Consider the following 25,531-nt stretch of genomic DNA (forward strand, 5'->3'; position numbering starts at 1 on the left):
TTTATTTAAATTATAGGTAATGCTCCCTTTAAACATTCAAATGATCTGTCAGGGCTTAAAGTCCTTTAAAAATGGCGCCTGCGCAGTGGTGCCGGGCGCCGTTGCCAGAGATGGAGCGGCGCCCCCTTTACGTCATTGGGGGCGGCCACTCCGACCCCTCTGTTTAAATGAGTCCCCGTGCGAAATATCGCGGGGGCTCAGCGGTGGCCGTTCTGCGTGGGCGGACCCTCAATTTCAAATCGCACCACCACGATTTGCGGCCGCTAGTAAACTTCAGACCATACCATTGAATAACATCAAAATTATTGACACACGAACAGAGATTATGAAATTTACACGTGCAGAAGGTTAAGAGTCCACATATCATATCAATGGTTTGATAACTCTTGCTCGGAGAATTTGCGTCTCAGCTGTTGCTGTTTTTTCTGAGGTTTCTCCCTTTCTGCATTCAATTTCTGTTGCTCTGTCTTCAGCTTCCTAATATCCTCTGTTGCTTTTATCAAGATGACCACTTTTGAGGTCTTGTCATTCTTGGAAAGTTCCAGCACCTCACCTCAAAAAGTCAACAGATAATGCTTCAACTCATTCCTCCTTTGCCTCTTCAGGACATTGCGCGTCCTTCGCCTCTCCTCACCTCTGCATCTGAAGGCCTGGGGCTCAAGGTCAAGGACTTGTTGGGGGAAGAGTACTTGGCCTCGTGGAGGTATCTGTCTGTTCTGGCTCGTTGTGGTGCTGGCAGTTCTCTCGAGAGCAGAAGTGAAGGCAGGCATAGTTGTGCTCTTGCTGGATTTCCAGTCTACACCGTTTGATGCTGGCCAGAGTCTGCAAGCGGGTTCCAGTCCTTGGAGATTTCCCCTTGGCAATGCTCCCCTGCTGCCAGCTTTTACTTCTCAGTAGTGACAATGTCAATCTCTTCTGAGTCGCTGGAGCACGAGGAAACACTACCCGTTGACAAAGGACTTTCACCATCTGATTTTGGATCTTCATCCTCTGAGAAAGGGCTGATACTTTCCAAATCAGAACTACTGAGAGCCTGGAGGAACTGTAACTCAATGTGGGTACCCTTGGTCTCTTCTGCTGTAATGAGTGCCTTGGTGATCTTGTGGATAGTTATGATGTTGAGGTCCTTACACGCTGGTAGTCTTGCCACTGCTGGTCCGCTCGTGGCTACCAGATAGAATATTTGTGGTTTCCGTGCTGACTTGCTATATCTGCATTGCATTGTTAGTGTGCCACTGCAAGGAATGGGTGACCTGTTGTATGCAGATAACTTTGCAGTTATTGGTTGTATCGTTGATTTCCAATGATTCTGGTACATATCGTTCAGGATTCGGACTGATAGGATATTTCAGCTAGCTTTGGTGTCAGTCTTAACCCTGAATGTGTGGTTGCCAGCTTTCTTTGGGTACATGATGTTAATAGTGGTGAAAGCTTCCAGTTGTTGGACTTTATCAACAGGTTCAAAATATGAAACTCCTTCTCGTCTTCTGGCTGAGAATTGATTCACGATAAGTCTTACCTCAGGTCTATTTCGCTGTGGACTTCATGTATCGGCTTGCATTTACGCAGGTCTCTGGCACTTTCCTTGCTGCTGTTGTTCCATTGCTGCGCCTGTCTTCTGTTTGTTTGTGTCCTACAGTGACTTCTGGCTGCATCTTTGGAGCCAGATTTCTTGCATAGGCGGGCCTATTGTTCTTTTCATCACACGCCTTGCACAGATCTTGAAATGCAAGACAACTTTGCGGTGAGTGGGATAAACCACACTTACCATACAGCTTGCTTGGTCTTTTCGACCTGGTTATGGTGCCGATGCTAATACTGTCAGCTGCATTAGTGCTTGCAGGTGCTGTTGTCCAGCTACAATGACATTGTATTTACTGCCAACTTCCAGCATCGCATCAATACTGTGACTGTTCTCCTTCCCCAAGAGGTCTTTCTGAAACACCCCCATGAGTGTTGATACAATCACCAGCTCCATTAATCACTCTGACAGCTCAGTTTCTGAAAAATCACATTCATTGCCTTTATTACAGCATCTACTGATGAACAGGTCTATTGATTCCTATGGCTGTTGCCTGTAGGCCATCAATTCCAGGTGAATTCTAAAATTCACTTATAATCAGAGCTGGTCTTCTAGCACTTTCCATATCTTTGCAGGATCTTTCTGGTCCTCTTCAGACAAGCCAGAGGTATTGATTCTGTGTAACCCATCATTTCCAACTGCTATTAGTATTTTTACAGCCATTTTTTTCTGGTTCTACTATTGCATTCTTTGTTTATCCATGGATATCTATGGCCTTCCAGTTCATGCTGGGAAATTTAGTATCCATCTTCCTGCTGTTCTTTTGCTTAAAACTTGCTTTAAGACTTGTGCAATGACTCTGTACTGTTTCTCCTTTAAGAAACTCTCTGCTATTTAGACTAGCTGCTTGGATTACAAGGTGCAGATGTTTGATAGTGTTCTATGTTTATCTTCCTTGCAGCACTTAAGCTTGTCTGTTTACACAGCTGTTCAGTAGGCAGTTCAATTGCTTTTTATGTTAGAGGACTTTTTGCAGCACTTAAACTGATCTGTTTACACGGTTGTTCTCGAGGCAGTTTAATTGCTTTTTTTTTGCTAGAGTTTATTTATGTTCTTCACACTTGAATGGTTTAATGATATTTTTATAGCTGTGGCTGCATGAATGCAAGTTCTTCTTCACACTTGAGTGATTTAATGAGTTTTTTAAACCATGGCTGTGTGAAGGAAGACTCTGCAGTGATCGAGTTTTCCCATGCTTTTTGCAATCGGAAGCCTCCGGGAACCGGAGCTACGGATCAGGCTGTTGAGCAGGCAGATACAGAGTGGAGAGAGTCTGCGAGGAAGGTTAGACAGTTGACAGGGCAAAGTTGCAGCCAGTATGATGGGTTGAAGTGTGTCTATTTTAACGCCAGAAGTGTCAGGAATAAGGGTGATGAACTTAGAGCATGGATCAATACTTGGAGCTACGATGTTGTGGCCATTACGGAGACTTGGATATCACAGGGGCAGGAATGGATGTTGGATGTTCCGGGGTTTAGATGTTTCAAAAGGAATAGGGAGGGAGGTAAAAGAGGTGGGGGAGTGGCATTGCTAATCAGGGATAGTATCACAGCTGCAGAAAGGGAGGTCGTCGAGGAGGGTTTGTCAACTGAGTCATTATGGGTGGAAGTTAGAAACAGGAAAGGAGCAGTCACTTTATTGGGAGTTTTCTATAGACCCCCCAATAGCAACAGAGACACGGAGGAACAGATTGGGAGGCAGATTTTGGAAAGGTGCAGAAGTAACAGGGTTGTTGTCATGGGTGACCTCAACTTCCCTAATATTGATTGGAACCTTCCTAGTGCAAATAGTTTGGATGGAGCAGTTTTTGTCAGGTGTGTCCAGGAAGGTTAAGGACTCAATATCTAGATAGGCCGACTGGAGGGGAGGCTATATTGGATTTGGTGCTTGGCAATGAACCAGGCCAGGTGGCAGATCTCTCGGTGGGAGAGCATTTCGGTGATAGTGATCACAACTCCCTAACCTTTACTATAGTCATGGAGAGGGACAGGAGCAGACGGGATGGGAAAATATTTAATTGGGGGAGGGGGAATTACAATGCTATTAGGCAGGAACTGGGGAGCTTAAATTGGGAACAGATGTTCTCAGGGAAATGCACGACAGAAATGTGGAGGTTGTTTAGGGAGCACTTGCTGCGACTGCTGGATAGGTTTGTCCTGATGAGGCAAGGAAGGGATGCTAGGGTGAAGGAACCTTGGATGACAAGAGATGTGGAACAGCTAGTCAAGAGGAAGAAGGAAGCTTACTTAAGGTTGAGGAAGCAAGGATCAGACAGGGCTCTAGAGGGTTACAAGGTAGCCAGGAAGGAACTGAAGAATGGACTTAGGAGAGCTAGAAGGGGACATGAAAAAGTCTTGGTGGGTAGGATTAAGGAAAATCCCAAGGCGTTCTACACTTACGTGAGGAACAAGAGGATGGCCAGAGTGAGGGTAGGGCCGATCAGGGATAGTGGAGGGAACTTGTGCCTGGAGTCGGAGGAGGTAGGGGAGGTCCTTAATGAATACTTTGCTTCAGCATTCACTAGTGAGAGGGACCTGGTCGTTTGTGAGGACAGCGTGAAACAGGCTGATATGCTCGAACAGGATGATGTTAAGAAGGAGGATGTGCTGGAAATTTTGAAAGACATGAGGATAGATAAGTCCCCGGGGCCAGACGGGATATACCCAAGGTTATTACGGGAAGCAAGGGAAGAGATTGCCGCGCCTTTGGCGATGATCTTTGCGTCCTCACTGTCCACTGGAGTAGTACCAGGTGATTGGAGGGTGGCAAATGTTATTCCCTTGTTCAAGAAAGGGAATAGGGATAACCCTGGGAATTACAGACCAGTCAGTCTTACGTCGGTGGTGGGCAAATTATTGGAGAGGATTCTGAGAGACAGGATTTATGATTATTTGGAAAAGCATAGTTTGATTAGAGATAGTCAGCATGGCTTTGTGAGGGGCAGGTCATGCCTCACAAGCCTTATTGAATTCTTTGAGGATGTGACAAAACACATTGATGAAGGAAGAGCAGTGGATGTGGTGTATATGGATTTTAGCAAGGCGTTTGATAAGGTTCCTCATGGTAGGCTCATTCAGAAAGTAAGGAGGCATGGAATACAGGGAAATTTGGCTGTCTGGATACAGAATTTGCTGGCCCATAGAAGACAGAGGGTGGTAGTAGATGGAAAGTATTCAGCATGGAGCTCGGTGACCAGTGGTGTTCCGCAGGGATCTGTTCTGGGACCTCTGCTCTTTGTGATTTTTATAAATGACTTGGATGAGGAAGTGGAAGGCTGGGTTGGTAAGTTTGCCAATGACACAAAGGTTGCTGGAGTTGTGGATAGTGTGGAGGGCTGTTGTAGGTTGCAACGGGACATTGACAGAATGCAGAGCTGGGCTGAGAAGTGGCAGATGGAGTTCAACCTGGAAAAGTGTGAAGTGATTCATTTTGGAAGGTCGAATTTGAATGCAGAATACAGGCTTAAAGACAGGATTCTTGGCAGTGTGGAGGAACAGAGGGATCTTGGGGTCCACGTCCATAGATCCCTCAAAGTTGCCACCAAAGTTGATAGGGTTGTTAAGAAGGCGTATGGGGTGTTGGCTTTCATTAACAGGGGGATTGAGTTTAAGAGCCGCGAGGTTATGCTGCAGCTCTATAAAGCCCTGGTTCGACCACACTTGGAATATTGTGTTCAGTTCTGGTCGCCTCATTATAGGAAGGATGTAGAAGCTTTAGCGAGGGTGCAGAGGAGATTTACCAGGATGCTGCCTGGACTGGAGGGCATGTCTTATGAAGAAAGGTTGAGGGAGCTAGGGCTTTTCTCATTGGAACGAAGAAGGATGAGAGGTGACTTGATAGAGGTGTACAAGATGATGAGAGGCATAGATAGAGTGGATAGCCAGAGAATATTTCCCAGGGCGGAAAGGGCTATCACCAGGGGGCATAATTTTAAAGTGATTGGAGGAAGGTTTCGGGGAGATGTCAGAAGTACGTTCTTTACACAGAGAGTGGTGGGTGCGTGGAATGCACTGCCAGCGGTGGTAGTAGAAGCAGATACATTAGGAACATTTAAGCGACTCTTGGATAGGTACATGGATGATAGTAGAATGAAGGGTATGTAGGTAGTTTGATCTTAGAGTAGGCTAAAGGGTTGGCACAACATCGTGGGCTGAAGGGCCTGTACTGTGCTGTACTGTTCTATGTTCTATATTCTTACTCTGGGTGTTACAGTTGCAGAGTCACTCTGGCTTGTGGCCATATGACTTAGGACATTAGCATACTAAGATCCTAAATAAACATCACTCTTAAAGGCAATCATACAACTGTAACTGTAAATAATAAAGAGTTGTTATTTAGCCTTTTCTGAAATCTAAGACTTTCTCTAGAACATCCTACAACACTACTAATACAAATACAACTAAACCCAACAGATGGATGGTCGTTGAGTACCAGAACTCAATAATTTACATTGATTAAGTCATTGTAATAATTGTTCAGTAACTTTCCCTACTGATGACAGTTGAATTATCAATATAAACTGCAGTGGCTCAGTTCCAGATTGGTTCAGATCAGATTATGCTGAAGCAAATTTTCAGTCTGACAGTAGTTTATTCATCCGAATGTTTACATGTACAGGCTACATCAACTCTATCTTAACGGCACAGTAAAAGCCTTTTATACGGCTGTACTTTTTCATCTTTACATCAAGTGTCAGAAAGTATTGTTGGAAGAAGACCTCTTAAACGTGTAAATGTATGCATGAGTATATCTCTGTCCTCTGTAGTGCATCAAAGTGTTTACATATGCTGCAGAATTTGGTGTAAATGTTTTAGTACATGTAAACCAGCCATGGTAAAATATAGCTGGACAAAGTAGATGTGGGATATCTGTGTGTACTTTACGTGCAGTTAGATGAAGCTGACACTGAAATATGGTGAACATGTAAACACATTAATAGATGCACCCAGTTGCACTTAAGTGAAAGGCAACCATTTGTCCAGCCTGACTTGTCACGTTCAGGAGCAGAAATCGTACTGCAGCCACGGGTTGGCAAGTGTTAACATGTATGGAAGGAACCTCTGACTCAGTTAGCAGCTGCTTTTTTCATCTAAAGGACAGAAGAATTGATCACACTCCCTTGCTGTATTGCCCCACAGTGCAAACAGTTCAAAATGGTGAATGTACCATTACTCAGAGGTTGTTCTGCTATCCTGAGAACTGCTGACTCTATTTTAGTTTCTCAGAATGCTAGAGTCAGCAATGATAGTGTATTCAGTAATAATTTATTTACACAGAGTCCTTTGCTGTGATCGTGTAAAGTGCAATACAATTTCAACGTGCAAATTACATAGTGGTATGTTCCATCTAAAACACTTATTTGTCAAGAGTATGCTGCTAAAATAATGCAGTGTTATAAATTAAGTGGCACAACTATATTTGTACTCTTGGACCTGAAAGCATCTTCCAAACCGTGACCTCTACCGCCTAGAAGGACAAAAGCACCAGATACGTGGGAACACCACCACCTGCAAGCTCCCCTCCAAGCCACACACAATCCTGACTTGGAATTATATCACCGTTCCTTCGCTGTCACTGGATCAAAATCCTGGAACTCCTTCCCAACAGCACTGTGGGTGTACCTACACCATGTGGACTAAAGCTCTTCAAGAAGGAGGCTCACCATCACCTTATCAAGGGCCGTTAGGGATGGGCAACAAATGCTAGCCTTGCCAGCAATGTTCACATCCATGAATGGATAAAAAAACATGAGTAACTGATGATTACTGCTAGTCATAGAGAGATACAGCACTGAAACAGGCCCTTTGGCCCACTGAGTCTGTGCTGACCATCAACCACCCATTTATACTAATCCTACATTAATCCCATTTCCCTCTCACATCCCCACCTTCTCTCAATTCTCCTACCACCTACCTACACTAGGGGCAATTTACAATAGCCAATTTACCTATCAACCTGTAAGTCTTTGGCTTTGGGAGGAACCCAGAGCAGCCAGTGGAAACCTGCATGGTTACAGGGAGAACTTGCAAACTCCGCACAGGCAGTACCCAGAGCTGAACCTGGGTTGCTGGAGCTGCGAGGCTGCGGTGCTAACCACTGCACCACTGTGCTGCCCCACAGAAAGCTAGTAACTCTTGATATTCATATGTAATGCTTCATAATTTAGCTCCTGTAAGTTAAGTCATCCAATTTATAGCTGTAACAAATATATATGAGTCATTTGCTTGTTAATTTTAATGTGGCTTATAACATCCTGACAGAAAAAGGAGATAATATAGTAACTGAGGGAACCTGATCAAACCAACCTGGTTTAATTGAGACTGAATGATCTGTTTCTTTGGGGCAAAGTAGGAAGCTGAAAGATACATGGCTTGGGGTAGGGAAGCAAAATAACAAGGTCTGTAACAGAGAAGCAGCTAAAGACTTGGGTGACCAGTGACTTTGGGAAGGCAGAGGTAAGGCTGGCTAGTTCGGGTTGAGTTAGCTCCAGGATAATGTGTACAGTTGTGTAAGATTGGAACCAAGTTTATTCTGTGTGCCAAATTCAATATCTGAGCTATGCAAGGGTATGGGAGCTCAGGACACTGTTGATATGTCAGTCAGCCTGATGGACCTGAGACCAGAGATTTGATCCCAGAGAAGTCTGCAAACCAATGCTCAAATGGATAAGGTGCACCCAGCAGAAAAGGTAGTGGGAAGCCTACCAATACTCTGCACTGGAAAGCTACATATTATTAGCTGGTTAAACTACAGCAGTATCCTTGGACATACTTGGGAGTACCTAAGCCACAGCCTTTTGCAAACCTGCACTATTAAGTGTTTTGGACTTGCCTAAGTGTGGTTATTACTATAAACAGAAATTTAAATTCTTTTTTTTTTGCGATAGTTTACTTTGGAGACTCCTGGAAAGTTTGTCTGGGACTGATACATCCTCCTGGATGGGTCTCCTCCTCTCCTCTGATTAGTCTGACTTCCCTTACTGCCTCCTGCTGCTCATCTTTCTCCAATGTGTACATCGTGGAAAGTAAGATTCCCAGAGGGGGAAGCACATTTAGGCAGCCTTCAGATACGATAATTCTCCTTCAGTAGAAGGCGTCAACATGGGTGAATAAAGTGGTGGAAATATTTTTGCAGGTTCCTGCAGGCAATCCCAAGAAGCTGCAAAAGCCTGGAGAAGCAATCTTACCTTCCCTTTAAACAATCACTTCCACCTTGATGGGCAAGTCCTAGCTTCTGAGGCTTAAACCATGACTAAAATAAAAGGACATTGCAGGAAGACTTCTGATGATGGAATCTGTCTTGTAATAATGGTCTGAAATAGTATTTTTAGAATACTGTCAGTAGGTACTATCTGCTGTATTAAACCCACCTTGTAAACCGTCAAGTGATGGCAAAAGCATTGAAACTATGGGCTGAATTTTACTAGCCCCTCGACGCTGCGGGTTATGGCGGGGAGGCCCATAAAATGCTACCGGGAGCGGCCCACCGTGACCCATGATGCCGAGAAAGCCCCGCCAGATATTAGCGCCGACGGCGAGGCCTCGCTGCGGCAGTGGGTCTTCACTAAAATATCGAAATTAGCCACATTAACGTGCAAATGACCTTACCTGCCGCCGCTGGCTATCCCACGCCGATTTTACATTCAGAATTTCAAAAAGTGTATTTTTGTGGGGGGGATAGGTCAATTTACAGGTTTATGACTCAGTGGGGGGGGGGGGGGGGGATAGGGATTCAATGTTACATTAAACGTTTATTAATTTTTTAAGCTCACCGGAACCTATAAATATTTAAATATAACCTGAAGGGCTTGAAGCCCTTTAAAAATGGCACCAATGCCTGCACGGTGGCACCAGATGACCTTGCCGGTTATTTGGTGGCCATCCCCTCTATGTCATCGGAGGCAGCCGCTCCACCCCCTCCATTTAAATCAGCCCCCGCACGTAACATCGCGGGGGTTGTGAGGCGGCACTTCCATGTCAGAAGGCCGCCACCTTCACTGATAAAATTCAGCTCTATGTTTATTGCCAGTGCAATTGTCCCTTAATCGGCCATTGCTTGATCTTATCTCTTGCGTTCACCAAGCTTGGCCCACTCATATTTAGGATTCAAGTCATAGAATAATAAATTGAATGTGATTGGGGCTTCACAGATAACACTTGCAGTTCCAATGACCTTTAACTTTCAGCCTTCTCTATACAAACTTAACTGAATTCTGATTTTAAACAACTGTGGATTGGAAAAAATGTTGTTTTACCCTTTTCTCAAGAGTTATTAGTTTTCTTTTTTCCTCCTTTCTCCTTTTTTGCTCCTCTCTTTCCTCAACATCCCAATTTTTTGCTGCAGTGCGATTTCAAGGGTGTTGACAGTCCTCACAGTGTCATGTCCAAGTGACCATTCTTCATGTATGAACCAGAAGCTGTGAATGTCTGCAGGCTGTTCAACTGTGAACATCATCGCTCCCAATCCTGGCCCTGTCCTCAAGCACTATCCAGCAGGGTTTGTTGTGCAGTCATTAGGTTGATGGGACCCTGGCTGATTATTCCCTTTCCTAACTGTCAGATCAATTATAACACTCTACTGCTGTTCCACCTGAGATTAACTGACTCAACACAGACCAGTAAGTGAGCCATAATTAAAAAGAAAAAACCTGTATAAAGACTGAAACATTAACATGTCCTTTTCTCTTCTGATGATGTTGGCTTGATGTTTATGTTCAGTGCATTCTGCTTTAATTTCAGTCTGCTGCATTGGGTGGTGCCTTTGTTCAATATACCGTTAAGGGAATTATCTCTTAGACTTGACTGACAACCATATATTTATAAATTTATAATCCAAATTAACCTTAAGTCTGGATAAACTCTCACCTTGGCCAATTTATCCATGACATGGCTTCTGAAGAGTTCATGCTTTTGGCACACGGACTGCCACCGTATTGCAGGGTTCTGCAGGGTATTACCAAAGCTAGAGCCCCCTGGTTATCTAGAAGCTTGCAGGGTAAGTTAAAGTAGAAAAAGAAAGCTTATGACAATCACAAAGCACAGTGGCGCAGTGGTTAGCACCGCAGCCTCACAGCTCCAGGGACCCGGGTTCGGTTCCGGGTACTGCCTGTGTGGAGTTTGCAAGTTCTCCCTGTGTCTGCGTGGGTTTTCTCCGGGTGCTCCGGTTTCCTCCCACAAGCCAAAAGACTTGCAGGTTGATAGGTAAATTGGCCATTATAAATTGTCACTAGTATAGGTAGGTGGTAGGGAAATATAGGGACAGGTGGGGATGTTTGGTAGGAATATGGGATTAGTGTAGGATTAGTATAAATGGGTGGTTGATGTTCGGCACAGACTCGGTGGGCCGAAGGGCCTGTTTCAGTGCTGTATCTCTAAACTAAAAAAAAAAAAATCTAAAAATACTATAGAAAGCCTAGACGAGTATAGAAAATGCAGGAGTAAAGTAAAAAAGGAAATTAGAAAAGCCAAGAGAGGACATGAAAAGTTATTGGCAGGTAAAATCAAGGAAAACCCAAGGATATTTTATCAGTACATTAAGAGCAAGAGGAAAGAGTACGGCCTATCAGAGATGTACAAGGGAACGTATGTGTGGATGCAGAAGATGTGGGCAGGGTTCTTAATTAGTTTTTTGTCTCTGTCCTCACAAAGGAGAGGGTTTATGCAGACATTGTAGTTAAAGAGGACGAGTGTGAAATATTAGATACAATAAGCATAATGAGAGAGGAAGTACTAGAGGGTCTGAATCCTTGAAAGTGAATGAATTGCCAGGTTGTTAAAGGAAACCAGGGAGGAAATAACGGATGCTCTGAGGATCATCTTCAAATCCTCACTAGATACAGGCGAGGTACCAGACGTTTAGAGGTCTGCAAACATTGTACCATTGTTAAAAAAGGGTGCCAGGGATAGGCCAAATAATTATAGGCCGGTCAGTCTGACCTTGGTGGTGGGTAAATTATTAGAATCAATTCTGTGGGACAGGATAAACTGCCACTTGGAAAGGCACAGATTAATCAGGAATAGTCAGCATGGATTTATTATGGGAAGTTCATGTCTTACTAACTTGATTGAGTTTTTTCACGAAGTAACAAGGAGGATTGATGAGGGTAGTGCAGTGGATGTGATCTACATGGATTTTAGTAAGGCATTTGACAAGGTCCTACATGGCAGACTGGTCAGTAAAATGAAAGCCCATGGGATACAGGGGAAGGTGTCAGGTTGGATCCAAAATTGGCTCAGTGACAGGAAACAAAGGGTAATGGTCGACAGATGTTTTTGCGAATGGAAAGCGGTTTCCAGTGGCGTTCCACAGGGTCAGTGTTGGATCCCTTGATGTTTGTGGTATATATTAATGATTTGGACTTGAATGTGGGAAGCATGATTGGGAAATTTTCTGATGACACAAAAATTGGCCGTGCAGTTGATAGTGAAGGGGATAGCTGTAGACTCCAGAATGATATCAATGGTTTGGTTGAGCGGGCGGAAAAATAGCAAATGGAATTCAATCCGGAAAAGTGTGAGGTAATACATTTGGGGAGGGCGAAAAAGCGAAGGAATACACAATAAATGAGAGGATATTGAGAGGGGTAGAAGAGGTGAGAGACCTTGGAGTGCATGTCCACAGGTCCTTGAAGGTGACAGGACAGGTAAATAGAGTGGTGAGGAAGGCATATGGAATGCAAGTATTATTGGAATGCTTTCCTTTATTGGTCGAGGTATAGAATACCAAAGCAGGGATGTAATGCTGGAATTGTATTAAATGCTGGTTGGGCCACAGCTGGAATATTGCGTACAGTTCTGGTCACCGCATTACAGGAAGGACATAATTGCTCTGGAAAGAGTACAGAGCAAATTTACAAGAATGTTGCCAGGGCTTAAAAATTGCAGCAATGAAGAAAGATTGGATAGGCTAGGGTTGTTTTCCTTAGAACAGAGGAGGCTGAGGGGTGACTTAATTGAGGTGTACAAAGTTATGAGGGGCCTAGATAGAGTAGACAGGAAGGACCTGTTTCCCCTAGTGGAGAGGTCAATTACCAGAGGGCACAAATTTAAGGTGATTGGTAGAAGGATTAGAGGGGACATGAGGAAAACTTTTTCACCCAGAGGGCGGTGGGTGTCTGGAATTCACTGCTAGGAACAGTGGTGGAGGCAGAAACCCTCAATTCTTCTAAAAGATACCTGGACATGCACCTGAAGTGCTGTAATCTGCAAGGCTATGGACCAAGTGCTGGAAGGTGGGATTAGATTGTGTGGCTAGTTTTTTTCAGCTGGCACGGACACAATGGACTGAATGACCTCCTTCTGTGCTGTACTTTTTCTATGGTTTCATGGCTTTCTATGGTTCTAAAAGGTAAAAGAAAGACTTGCATTTACATAACGCCTTTTGTGACTACAGGAAGTTCTAAAGTACTTTGTGGCCAATGAAGTACTTTTGCAGTGTTGTCACTGTTGTAATGTAGGAAATGGAGCAGCCAATTTGCACACAGCAAGTTCCCATGAACAACAATGTAATAATGACCCGATAATCGGTTTTTGTGATGTTGCTTGAGGGGTAAACATTGCCCAGGACATCAGGAATAATTCTCATGCTCTCTTCAAAATAGTGCCATGGGATCTTTTATGTCCACCTGAGAGGATAGATGATGCAATGTAGTGTACTGGTGACTTCACCTTTAAGAAACTTCAACTTTAAGAGATCAGACCACTGATACAACTAATGACATCATCATACATATATAAGGAGACACCATTTTCAGAGACACACTCAGCACATGGCTTACAATGAGCACACCCAGACCAGCGAGGAAAAGACCTGGGCCTGAGATCATGCAATGTAAGATAATAAACAGTGTTTGTGTTGAATCTGCGGTTACCATTTCATGAAGACTTAAGAAAACACAGCACAACACAACAGATGACACCTCAGGTTAGCCTCTCATCCAAAAAATGGCAACCCTAACAGTGTAGCATCGGAATGTCAGCCTTGATTTTTTGTGCTCAGGTCCTGGCGTGGCACTCGAGCTCACAAGCTTCTAACTCACTGGTAAGTGACCTACCGACTGAGCCACAGCTGACAGGTAGGAAAGAGCTATGAAAATTGGGGTTTACCACTCCAAAACTGAACCCAGAGCCTGAGGCTCGTAATCCACTAAAGCATATGAATGGATACTTCCACTATCACCCCAACTTCCCACTCCACCGTCAGGTCACCTCTCACTCCTCCAGTAGATTGCAGGGATCTGATACCCTCATTACTGATCACTAAAAGAATAAAACAGTCTATCCACACTCAGCTGCCAGGGACTAAACACACACCAGGGACTGTTCTGACTTTGTGTGATAGTTAGAACATGTGATAGTTAGAACAGGTGATAGTGAAACTGCAGGCCGTTATACAGCTTTCCTGAATTTTTATTTCTATTTAAGTCAACATTATCCCCATATTGTTCAGCTTGAGCAAGCCATCACCAGCAATAAGGGATTCTGTTGCGTTAAGAATACCAGGTTAATTGAAGAACTTTTCATGCTAACCTTTCTTAATTGACCTTTCTGTCCTCAGGTCCCTGTACAGTTCAGCCAATTGTTCCTTATTAATTAACTACAGCAAAAGCTTTGTTATCCGGCACTTTACCAGATGGAAAGCTCTATTATTTGGAATTTCCAAAATCTCCCAAAGCTCTCTCGGGCTGAGCTTTCCTGAGTGCATTCGATTGTTCTTGGCATTGGTTAGTGATGCTCGTTGAGAAGGGCTGACTCTCATGCGTACTATAGGTGTACTGCTGCACAGACCCCAAAGGATTAAGGGAAAATTAAAAATTGTCTTTCCCAGTGCCAGGCCCTGTGTATCCTTTGGTCTTCTGGCAATAACTTCGGAACAGAACGTCGGATCTCAATCCATCTTGATAAGTCCAACTCTTGATTAACCAGAAATTTTGATTACCCAGCACTTCTCAGGTCCGGCACATGCCGGATAACAAAGCTTTCGCTGCATCTCTCATTTTTAAACCACTCAATCAATGAATTCCTAGTCCCTACTTCTTGCTGATTGGCATTGTTAAGATTTGCCTGTGACAATGGTAAGGTTTCTATGAAGTAATAAGCAATAAAAAATGCATCCTTAATTTATTTTACCTTTGTAAAATAAAATCTACCAAGCAAATAACTGCACATGGAACGATGAGCACACTATGGGAAGTCAAAGGCATAAAACAGAAGTAAGGGTGATAAATGCCTTGCATTGGACACATTGTTGGAACTGATGCCATATACTGTATATGGCATAAAGTATAGCTTGGTTCTAGCTTTTGGATTGCCAAGTTTACCCTGCTTTTAATAACACTGAAGATCACATAGCAAAACATTGGCTGGTATGCAAATCCTTTTTTTAGGTCTTGTTCTTAACACTTCGAGGGCTGCAGTCCAGGCAAAACTTGAGCTCATCCAAAACTCTGATGCCCATATACTAACTCCTATTCATCTATCGCCCACTGTGCTGGCTGACCTACATTGCCTCCCGATCCACTAATGCCTCAAATTTACAAATCTCATCCTGGTGTTCAATTCCCTCCACGACCTTTACCCTTCACTATTTCTGTGACAATCTCCCATCCTACAATCCTCCTAGAACTTCACGTTCCTCCAATCATGGCCTCTTGTGCATCTCTGACCTCCTTCCCCCATCATTGGCAGCATGCCTTCAGCCAACTAGACCTTAAGCTCTGAAACCCACATCCATAAAACTCTTAAACAAAAACAAGAAATGCTTTCTTGTTTTTGTTTCAGATTTCCAGCATCCGCAGTATTTTGCTTTTATCCATAAAACTCTTGGCTTCTCTACCTCTTTCTCCTTCTTTAAAACCCACCTCACCTGTCCTAATGCCTTCTTCTTTGGCTTGGTGTCAATTTTTTGGCTGCTAATGCTTGTATGAAGTGCCTTGTAATGTTTTACTATGTTAAAGGTGCTATATGAATGCAAGTTTTTGTTGCTATATAATTTCCTTCTAAGTTAATTGTAGTATGAGATGTTAAAGGGATGTGGATAATGCTGATAATATTTGACATGAGGTTGTGTAAGGCATTTCTCCTGCTATTTCATTTTTTTATTCTTACATAGGATGTGGGCATCACTGGCAAGGCCAGCATTTGTTGCCCACCCTTAATTGCCCTTGAATTGAGTGGCCATTTCAGAGAGCAGTTAAGAGTTAAACACATTGCTGTGGGTCTGGAGTCACATGTAGGCAATACTGGGTAAGGATGGCAGATTTCCTTTTTACAACAATTGATAGTTTCATGGCACTATTACTGAGATTAGCTTTTAATTCCAGATTTTTTATTACTTACTTGAATTTAAATTTTCCATTTGCCATGGTGGGATTCAAACCCACATCCCCAGGGCATTAGCCTGACCTCTGGACTACTAGTCCAGTGACATTACCACTACACCACCATCTCCCCTGAAATTTTGCTGAAGTGAAGAATGGGCTCACACAGTGCAGAATGTTTAAAAGGACATTTCCTCCAAGGAATGCGTGTTCCAGCTCATGGACATTGTGATCCAAGGCGGGAGTGCTGAGCAACCTGCTCCCAAGTCGTCATCAATGCTATCCATGACACATTTGGGGACAGCCTGGAGAAAACCTCCCACTTGTTTCACTCTCTTGTCCTACGCCTTGCAGCTACGTCCAACAGTAGGAACTCAATTGTACCACCTGTAAGCTTGCATGTTTGTACTTCAGTTATTTTTCTGCTGCTTTGCTGACTTTGAGTTAACGATATTAAGAAAGAACTTGCATGTATATAACACATTTCATGACCTCAGGACATCCCAAAGTGCTCTACAGCCAATGACATACTTTAGAAAAGTAGTTACTGTTGTAATGTAGGAAATGCAGCAGCCAATTTATGCACAGCAATGTCCCTCAAACAGCGATGAGATAATGACCAGCGATTAGCAGCATAAAGCTGAGGGAAGGCTGGTGCTTCAGTGTTAAAACGCTCAATTCTTGATAATGCATCAGTCCCCAACTCCTCCAAGCAGCCCAACACACAATTTCCAAGGTATTGCTCATGGGGAAAGTTCGTTGAAGGAGATTTAAATATGGTCCACAGTCTGAGCACCTGATGTTGCACAAATATTTAGGGTATAGACCAATTGGACTCAAATTTAACCTTGGAACACCATTTCCAATCAGTAAGACATTCCAAGAATAGAAACATTGAATGGTGACAGCACAGAAGGTGACCATTTGTCTCTCTGCAAGACCAACTCAGTTAGCCCACTCCCCCACCCTTTCCCCGTAGCACTGCAATCCTTTTCTCTTCAGGTGCTTATCCATTTCCCTTTGAAAGCCCCATTGTAACTGCCTCTACCACACTCAGTCAGTGCATTCCAAGTCCTAACAGTTGCTGACTAAAAAGATTTTTCCACATGTCACCATTGGTTCTTTTGCCAATTACCTTAAATCGGTGTCCTCTGGTTCTCGACCCTTCCGCCAATGGGAACAATTTCTCTTTATCCACTCTGTCCTTCCTCATGATTTTGAACACCTCTATCAAGTCCCCTCTCAACCTTCTTTAAGGAAAACAACCCACCTTCTCCAATCTATCCACATAACTAAAGTTTCTCATCCCTGGGACAATTCTTATAAATCTTTTCTGCACCCTCTCTAAAACTTTTACATTTTTCCTGAAGTGTGGTGCCCAGAACTGGACACAATACTCCACTGGAGACTGAACCAATGTTTTATAAAGGTTCCTCATAACTTCCTTGCTTTTGTACTCTATGCCTCTATTTATAAAGCCCAGAAACCCGTATGCCTTTTTAACCACTTTCTCAATCTGCTTGGCCACCTTCAACAATTTGTGCATATATATACACCCCTCGGTCTCTGTTCCTGCACTCCCTTTTGAATTATATCCTTCATTTTATATTGCATCTCCTCATTCTTCAGATTAAACTGCATTATTTCACGTTTTGCAGCATTAAATTTGTCTGCCAGGTGTCTGCCCATTCCATCAGCATAATTATGTCTTCTTGCAGTCTATCACTACCCTCCTCACAGTTCACAGTACTTCCAAGTTTTGTGTCATCTGCGAATTTTGAATTGGGCCCTGTATACCCAAGCCTGGGTCATTATATATATCAAGAAAATCAGTGGTCCTCGTACCGAGCCCTGGGGAACCCCACTGTATACCTCCCTCCAGAAAGCAACCACTCACCACTACTCTGTTTCCTGTCACTCAGCCGATTTCGTATCTGTGCTGATCTTGTCTATTTTGTTCCATTGGCTCTAACTTTGCTGACAAACCTATTATGTGGCACTTTATCAAATACTTTTTGTAAGTTCGTATACACCACATCAACCGCATTCCTCATTATCCCTCACTGTTACCTCGTCAAAAATTTCAATCAAGTTAAACACCATTTGCCCTTAACAAATCTGTGCTGGCATTCATTAATTAATCCATGCTTATCCAAATGACCGTTAATTTAGTCCTGGATTGTTGTTTCTAGATGCTTTCCCACCCCTGAGATTAAACTGACTGGCCTGTAGTTTTATTTTTTAAATTCATTCTTAGGATGTGAGGGGGTCACATCTCTAATTGTCCTTCAGAAGGTGGTGGTTTTCTGCCTTCTTGAACTGCTGTAGGCCATGAGGTGTAGGTACACCCACAGTGCTCTTAGGGAGGAAGTTCCAAGATTTTGACCCAGCGACAGTTGCTGAATTTATCCTTACACCCTTTTTTGAAGGAGGGTGCAACATTTGCAATTCTCCAGTCCTCTGGCACCACCCCCATATCTAAGGTGGATCAGAAGATTATGGCCGCAATTTCCATCCTTACTACCCTCAGCAACATCGGATGCATCCCATCTGTTCCTGTTGACTTATCAACCTTAAGTACTCCTTCAACCTTTGTAATCCTTCCCCTTTATTAATTTTTAGCCCATCCAGCACCTCAGCTGCATCTTTTTTCACGAGGACTTTAGCAGCATCTTTTTCCTTGATAAAGACAGATGCAGAATACTCATTTACTGCCTCAACTACACCCTCTGCCTCCATCCCTTTTTTGTCCATAGTTGGCCCTACCCCTCCTCTTACTACACTTTTATATGCCGATAGAAGACTTTTGGGTTCCCTTTTATGTTAACTGCCAGTCTCTTCTCATACTCTCTTTGGCTGTCTTATTTCCTTTTTAACTTCCCCTTTGAATTTTCTATATTCTAAATGGTTCTCACTTGTATTAACCTGACATCTGTCATATGCACTCTTTTTCTGCTTCATCTTATTCTATATCTCTTTCATCATCCAGGGAGCTCTGGCTTTAGTTGCTCTACCTTTCCACCTTGTAGGAATGTACCTCAACTGTACCAGAATCATCTCCTCTTTCAAGGCAGCCCATTGATCTGTTACAGTTTTGCTGCCAATCTTCGTTTCCAACTTATCTGGGACAGATCCGTTCTCAACCCACTGAAATTGGCCCTCCCCAATTTTTACTCTAGATTTCGCCTTGTCCTTTTCCAAAGTTAATCGAAACCTTATGATACCATGACCATTAAAAATGTTTACATATTTCTTTAATTCTATACAGTAATATTAAGAAGCAGGAATTTACCGAACAGGTTCTCTTGCAAATGTCAAATGACCATGGTGTGAATGTTCATAAACTGATAGACACTTTCAGTACTCAAGAGGGTTAAAGAACTTAGATTAAAAAGGCCTTCTAAACTGTGACATTTCATGGTTGCATGACAGAATTTATGCCCAAATGATGTGTGCCCAAATAATATTGATGATTAGTGAATATGTAAATCTGCCTTTGTAATTCAGCGAAGGTTTATTTTCATTTTCACTAATGTAAACCTAGTTTATTTAAAACAAGACTAAAATGAATTGCCAAGTGGCTGCAGCTGTGACATACTCCAGAGGTAAACTATGTCAAGAAGAGTATGCTGTCTTGAATACTTGGTGGTTTGAAGATACAGGAAAGTAATTTTGCCTACATACGGTTTATTTATTTTGGACTAGTGCAAAGACTAGTGACCACTCAGATTTCTCTATGGGCTGAATTTTATTAGCCTGCTGCACATCATGGCGGAGTGCTTTGAAGTCAGTGGCCTCTCCGCACTGATCAGCTGCCGCACAGCCCCCCGCGATATTATGGCATCTGGCACCACTGCACAGGCGCCGGCGCCATTTTTAAAGAGCCCTTCAAGAGAGATTTAAATATTTAAAAGGTGCCAGTCCATAAAAAGTTCAAAAAAGATTTGCCCACACCTGCAATCCTCTCTCCCACATCGCGCCCCCCCCCAACGCAAAATACTTAGATTTATGCCCTATTCCCCCCAAAAAGTGAGTTCTCACTCACGACCTTTCCCACCAAACTTTATTCCTTTTGACTCTAAACCCCTTCCCACCATCCCCACAGCCAATAAGGATTGTTTTTCCCGCTCCCCCCACCACCCTCCCGCCCTGTGAATTTTATTCCTCCCCCCCTCCCCACCAGTGTCTCGCCTTGAAACTCCATACAGAGTTCCAAAGGCGCATGGGTTGCGGCTGGCGACTGTAAAATCGGGGTGGGATGGCCTCCGGGAGCAGGTAAGTTGATTTACATTTTTATTAACCTTATTTCAATATTTTAATGAAGGCTTCGCCGCCAAGCGTTGTGGGGGGGTGGGGGAGGGCCACATTGAGGCCTTGTCACTGCCGCTAAGATCCGGCTGGGCCTTCTCAGCATCGTGAGTCATAGTGGGCCACTCCCGCAAGCAGTTTACAGGCCTCCCTGTCGTGACCCATGACGTCGAGAGGCTGGCAAAATCCAGCCCTATGAGTAGGAAATACTTGCACCCAGGGCTAATTTTTGGCAAGCTAACATGCTCTTGAATGAAATAGGATTATTATATAAGAGGAATTCAGTTAAGTCAAAGTTCTAAATCAGTCTTCTCCTTGTACAGATTACCGTAGAGTGTTCTATCTCCCCAGTCCAACATTCCAGGTAGCTCATTGTATTGGTTTACATCAATAGGTCAATAGGCCAAGCAACACCTCAATTTTAAAGTTCTTATCCTTGTTTTCCAGTTCCTCCATGGCCTTGCCCCTCCCTATCTCTGTAATCTCCTCCAGCCCCACAATCCTCTGCGCTCATCTAATTCTGGCCTCTTGAGCATCCCCAATTTTAATTTCCCCACCAGCCTTCAGCTGCCGAGATCCTAAGCTCTGGAATTCCTTCCCTATACCTCTTTGCTTCTCTACCTCTCTTTGCTCCTTTAAGACACTCCATAAAACCTCTGTCTTTGACCAAGCATTTGGTCATCTAACCTAATATTGTCTAATGTGGCTTGCCATCAAATGTTGCTTTGTAATGCTCCTGTGAAATGCCCTCGGACATTTTGCGACATTAAAGGCACTCTTCATAGACAGGTTGCAAGCAAGGTTTTGCTGCTTTCTTGGCTCTATCTCAGTTTCTTCTGGGTTCGATGTAACGTTTCTGATTGTCTCCAACTCAGGTTTTTCCAGTGGGCTTCCGGACCCTGACATCAGGACCAAATGCAGATCCCAATCCGGCACTTACCAACAGTAAGATTGGTGGTGCAATCTTCTGGGAAGTGGCCTCCTAATTGGCTGCATCCGGCATCACCATCCTATTAAGGGCAGTGGGCAGACTCCCAACTCTGCTGGCAGAATCAGAGGGCTGGTAGCCCTACCAGGAGAGGTGGGCACTGCTGAGGCAGGTTGGAGACTAGGAGGGCATCTCAAAATGGAGATGCCATTGGAGGAGTAAAATTAAATATATTTCCCTCAGAGGAGGGAAGCTGGTTCCCCTTGGATCAGAGGGAAACCTCCTTCAGATGGCTCTTTGGGGCCATGGGTGCAGCCTTTTCTGCTCGTGGCTCCATCATTAGGGGATGGAACCTCCGGCTCCGAAGACCCCATACTGCTGCAGTGAGGCTACTTCCACTAAGTTGGCAGCCTCCATGCGTGTCGGTGGGCTGCTCTACTTCCGGTGAAATGCTGGTGTGCAGGCAAAATTGCTCCTAATTGGGGCCTTAATTATGTAAATTGGCTGCTCACCTCTGTGGTGCGGGCAGCCAATCCTTTTTCCTGCCCACCCCTGGGAATGTTCCCCAGCATCAGGGAGCTGTCCCATTGTGGGTCCCAGTTATTTTCCTCCACCACCAACACCCACCCCCCACCACAACGCATCTCTAAATGCTGCTTATATTTTAATGGGAAGCTAAATAAGAACATGAGCCTAGACCAGTTGGGCCAAATGGCTTGTTTCTGTTCTATGTAATTCTATGTAATTCTTGGAAAATAATGTAAGATGACTCACTGGAATAAGTCTGGAAGGATGAGCCGAATGGATCCTCACAACTATCTTCACCAACCTGGACCAGCTCTGTAAGCTTCTTTGAATCAAATTCAGGATCCCCTCTTCAAATTACTCCATATCCTTGCTGCAGCCTATCTGAGTGACCTTCTCCCATCAGACATTCCTGTCTACACCCTCTGCTCCTGGGACAGGACTGGAAATCACTGCCACCAGTTTAGTGTAATATTTGGATATGCTAAATAACTAACCCCCTCTCCACCCCCACTGTCAATTTCTTGCCACATTTCCTGTAAGGGAAACTTGCAGGGTTTTCTGACCCTGCATAGACTTAGTCCCCTGTAGAAGCCACACAATCCTGGATGTTTAGTGCCCACTGCACTTATTTCTCTCCCAGCCATTCCAGAAGATGGTATTATTATCCCCCATACTCAAGCTGTGCCCTGATTCTGAATTAATTAAATAGATTTATTTATAGAAATTAAACAATAACCGCAGTGAAAGGCCTGATCTTATCAAGCTGCACTCTGCCTTTGACAGCAATGTATGTGAAGAATCTCTTTACCAACAGTCTGCACATACTCTGGTACTCACTTTTACTTCTCGTCCTCTTGGGACCTACCTAGGTTCCATGCTTTCAAGATTCCTTCCATTTAACTCTCTGCATCTAAGGCCAGAGGCTTAATTGTCCCATTAGCCCTTGGAATACTTGGAATTCACTTCTGGATAGACATAACAAAGGTGCATATTAATAGGTTAATGTTTCATCTGACAAACTCATTGCCAGGTTGCATGGTCCACAGGTCAATGTTGTGCACAGTATCCAAACCAGAGGGTAGATTTTCATATATACTGTTCAGGCGTAAAGCATCGCCTGAGCTGTGTGCAGAGAAGAAAATCTGGTGTGGAACATTACATGACCCAACAAAACCCGTCTAATTTTCCTTCTCTTTAAATGAATGCAACACACGTGTCATCCTTTCCACCCAATTTTCCTCTTCAGGCAAAAGCAAAATACTGTGGATGCTGCAAATCTGAAATAAAATCAGAAAATGCTGTAAATACTCAGCAGGCTGGTAGCATCTGTGGACAGAGAGAAACAGAGTTAACTTTTCAGTTCGATGATCTTTGTTTGAAGTAGACATGCACTAGGATAATTACTGAAAACTGTTCAACAGGAGACCCAGATCATAATGCATAGGCTGTAAGTGAGGAACACATCTGCAATTTTAAATCTTTAAAGGATTTGTTTCAAGTACTTAAAACAATCTGGAAATTTTGTGCTATTATATATGTGCGGGAGATTTTAAACATATTTCTCAGTGTATAGTGTGCTAGCTGTTTTAATTAGATCCAAATTAGCCCAGTTTAATACATTTGGCTGGATAACGATCCTTGCTTCTTGTTCTTTGTTGCAGCTAGTAAAATTAGGCATAGTAACGAGAGCAGGAGATTAAAAGTGATATACTATATTCATATGCTTTCACTTTTACTCAAGTTGTATCTTGTTTCCCATAATATGGCAGCTGTCCCCAGTTCTTTGTGGACTGAGCTGCATTAACTCCAGTTCATGGTCTTTTCAGATTAGTGTTTACAGCTGAGATACTGCAATCTTCAATTTGTTCTGAAGATGTTGCATTTTCAAAGACTTTTCAGTACACTTATTAACCACACATGTGCCACTGGGCTGTAAATCATCATTCATTAACCAGGATTCCAGGAGATACAAACTGCTTGGGTTTCACAACACCTTGTTTGTCAGTTTTACATCTGAAATTAATTATAAACATGAAGCAACACTATCAAGGCAACCTCTGGACTATAAAAATATTAATGGCAACTGCCCAGTTCCAAACAGGATGGTGAAAGTGCCAAAGCACTTCAGTTACTTTGCCACGTCATGAGTGGCTGAAGAGTTCAATTCACCAGCAACAGTCCTTGTCACAAATGGTGTCGGCATAAAACACAAGGCTAGATGAGGAAGCCCGCACAGTATTAACTTCTGAAGCCTCACGCACTTTCCTCTCTGCTTTCAAGCGCCTGGGAACATCATCACCTCCAAGTTCCCCTTCAAGTCACACACCATACTGACTTGAACAGATATCACCATTGTTCCTTCATCATTGCTGGGTCAGAATCCTGGAACTCCTTACCCAACAGCACTGTGGGAGCACCTTCAGCACACGGACTGTCGAAGGTCAATGAAGACGACACTTTTCCAAGGCCTCCTAGAACAAGCATTAAATGCTGGCCCCACTAGCGATGCTCATATCCAAAATAATGACCTAATTGGTCATTTATTTTAATGTTATTGGTTGAGGAAGGAAAGTTGGGCCAGGACACAAAAATATACAAACTGCTTAGGTTTCACAATCTCTCATTTCTCATTGTTTCCTCAAAAAGTTCCCACGGAGACTATTATGTCCAGCAGAACCATCAGAACAGGCAAATAAAACCTTGGTTCAAAGTCTCATCCAGAAGAGAGCAGATGCAATGCAACCACATTGTTGAACCGAAGTGTTAATCTGGATTAATCTTGCTCACATCTCTGTCCTGGGATTGCTGCAGTGTTCCAGTGAACATCAACGCAAGCTCGAGGAACAGCATCTCATCTATCGATTAGGCACACTACAGCCTGCCGGACTGAACATTGAGTTCAATAATTTCAGAGCATGACAGCCCCCCATTTTACTTTCATTTTTAGTTATTTTTTCTTCCTTTTTTCTACATTCTTTTTTTACATTTTTTACAATTTTTTTTGCATTTATTTCATTTCATCTTAGTTTGTTCAGTTTGCTTACCCACTGTTTTTTTCAGGTTTGCACTTGCTGCTGTTCAATATTCAGTGTATTTACACCTAATCTGTACTAATGCTTTGTCTTTCAACACCCCATTAACATATTGTCTGCCTTTGCTCCGTGACCTTTTGGTCAGCTATGTGGCCTGGTCCAATCTACACCTTCTCCTTTGTTATCTCTCGCCCCACCCCCACCTCACTTGCTTATAATCTGTGACTTTTCTTATATTTGTCAGTTCCGAAGAAGGGTCACTGACCCGAAACGTTAACTCTGCTTCTCTTTCCACAGATGCTGCCAGACCTGCTGAGTGATTCCAGCATTTCTTGTTTTTATATGTTAATCTGGATTATGTGTTCAAGTGTTGGGGTGAGCCTTTAATTCACAATTACTAACTGGATTGGCAAGAATGCTACCATACTGAGATAAATGCAAAAGGAAAGTCATTTTTGAAATCAATGGAAAAGTCAGTCTCCAATTCACTATTGTTCATTTTGCGTTTTCACCACAGACCAGTTTTCCTCCCCTTAATGTTGTAATCTATGTTTTTCATATGACGTGCTCTCTCTACCACTTTGAAGTGTCTTTCCACTCCACTAGTTTTCCAGTTTATTACATCTGTGAAACCTCTATACAGCTTTGTTTTCCTGAGATACAGGATGAGTGCATTATAAAGGAATATTTGCACTTCTGTAGTGCCTTTCAGAACCTCAGGATGTCCCAAAACATTTTACAACCAATTATGTTTTTGCTCAATTGCAGTCACTTCGATGATGTAGGTAACTAGGCAGCCAATTTGCACATAACAAGATCACAAAAATAGCAATGAA

At 43.3% G+C, this 25,531-nt stretch overlaps 1 long non-coding RNA gene across 1 annotated transcript in view; it reads right to left on the reverse strand.

Annotated features, from left to right (window-relative positions):
* LOC137377342 (uncharacterized) overlaps positions 1-22,591 on the reverse strand; it is a 57,252-nt gene extending 34,661 nt beyond the window's left edge. The window contains exon 1 of the long non-coding RNA XR_010976397.1: positions 22,501-22,591. This is a non-coding gene — a long non-coding RNA (uncharacterized lncRNA). The remainder of the gene's footprint in view (positions 1-22,500) is intronic.
* Between the last annotated feature and the right edge of the window lie 2,940 nt (positions 22,592-25,531).

Source organism: Heterodontus francisci, chromosome 14, assembly GCF_036365525.1.
Source record: "Heterodontus francisci isolate sHetFra1 chromosome 14, sHetFra1.hap1, whole genome shotgun sequence".
Taxonomy (NCBI): domain Eukaryota; kingdom Metazoa; phylum Chordata; class Chondrichthyes; order Heterodontiformes; family Heterodontidae; genus Heterodontus; species Heterodontus francisci.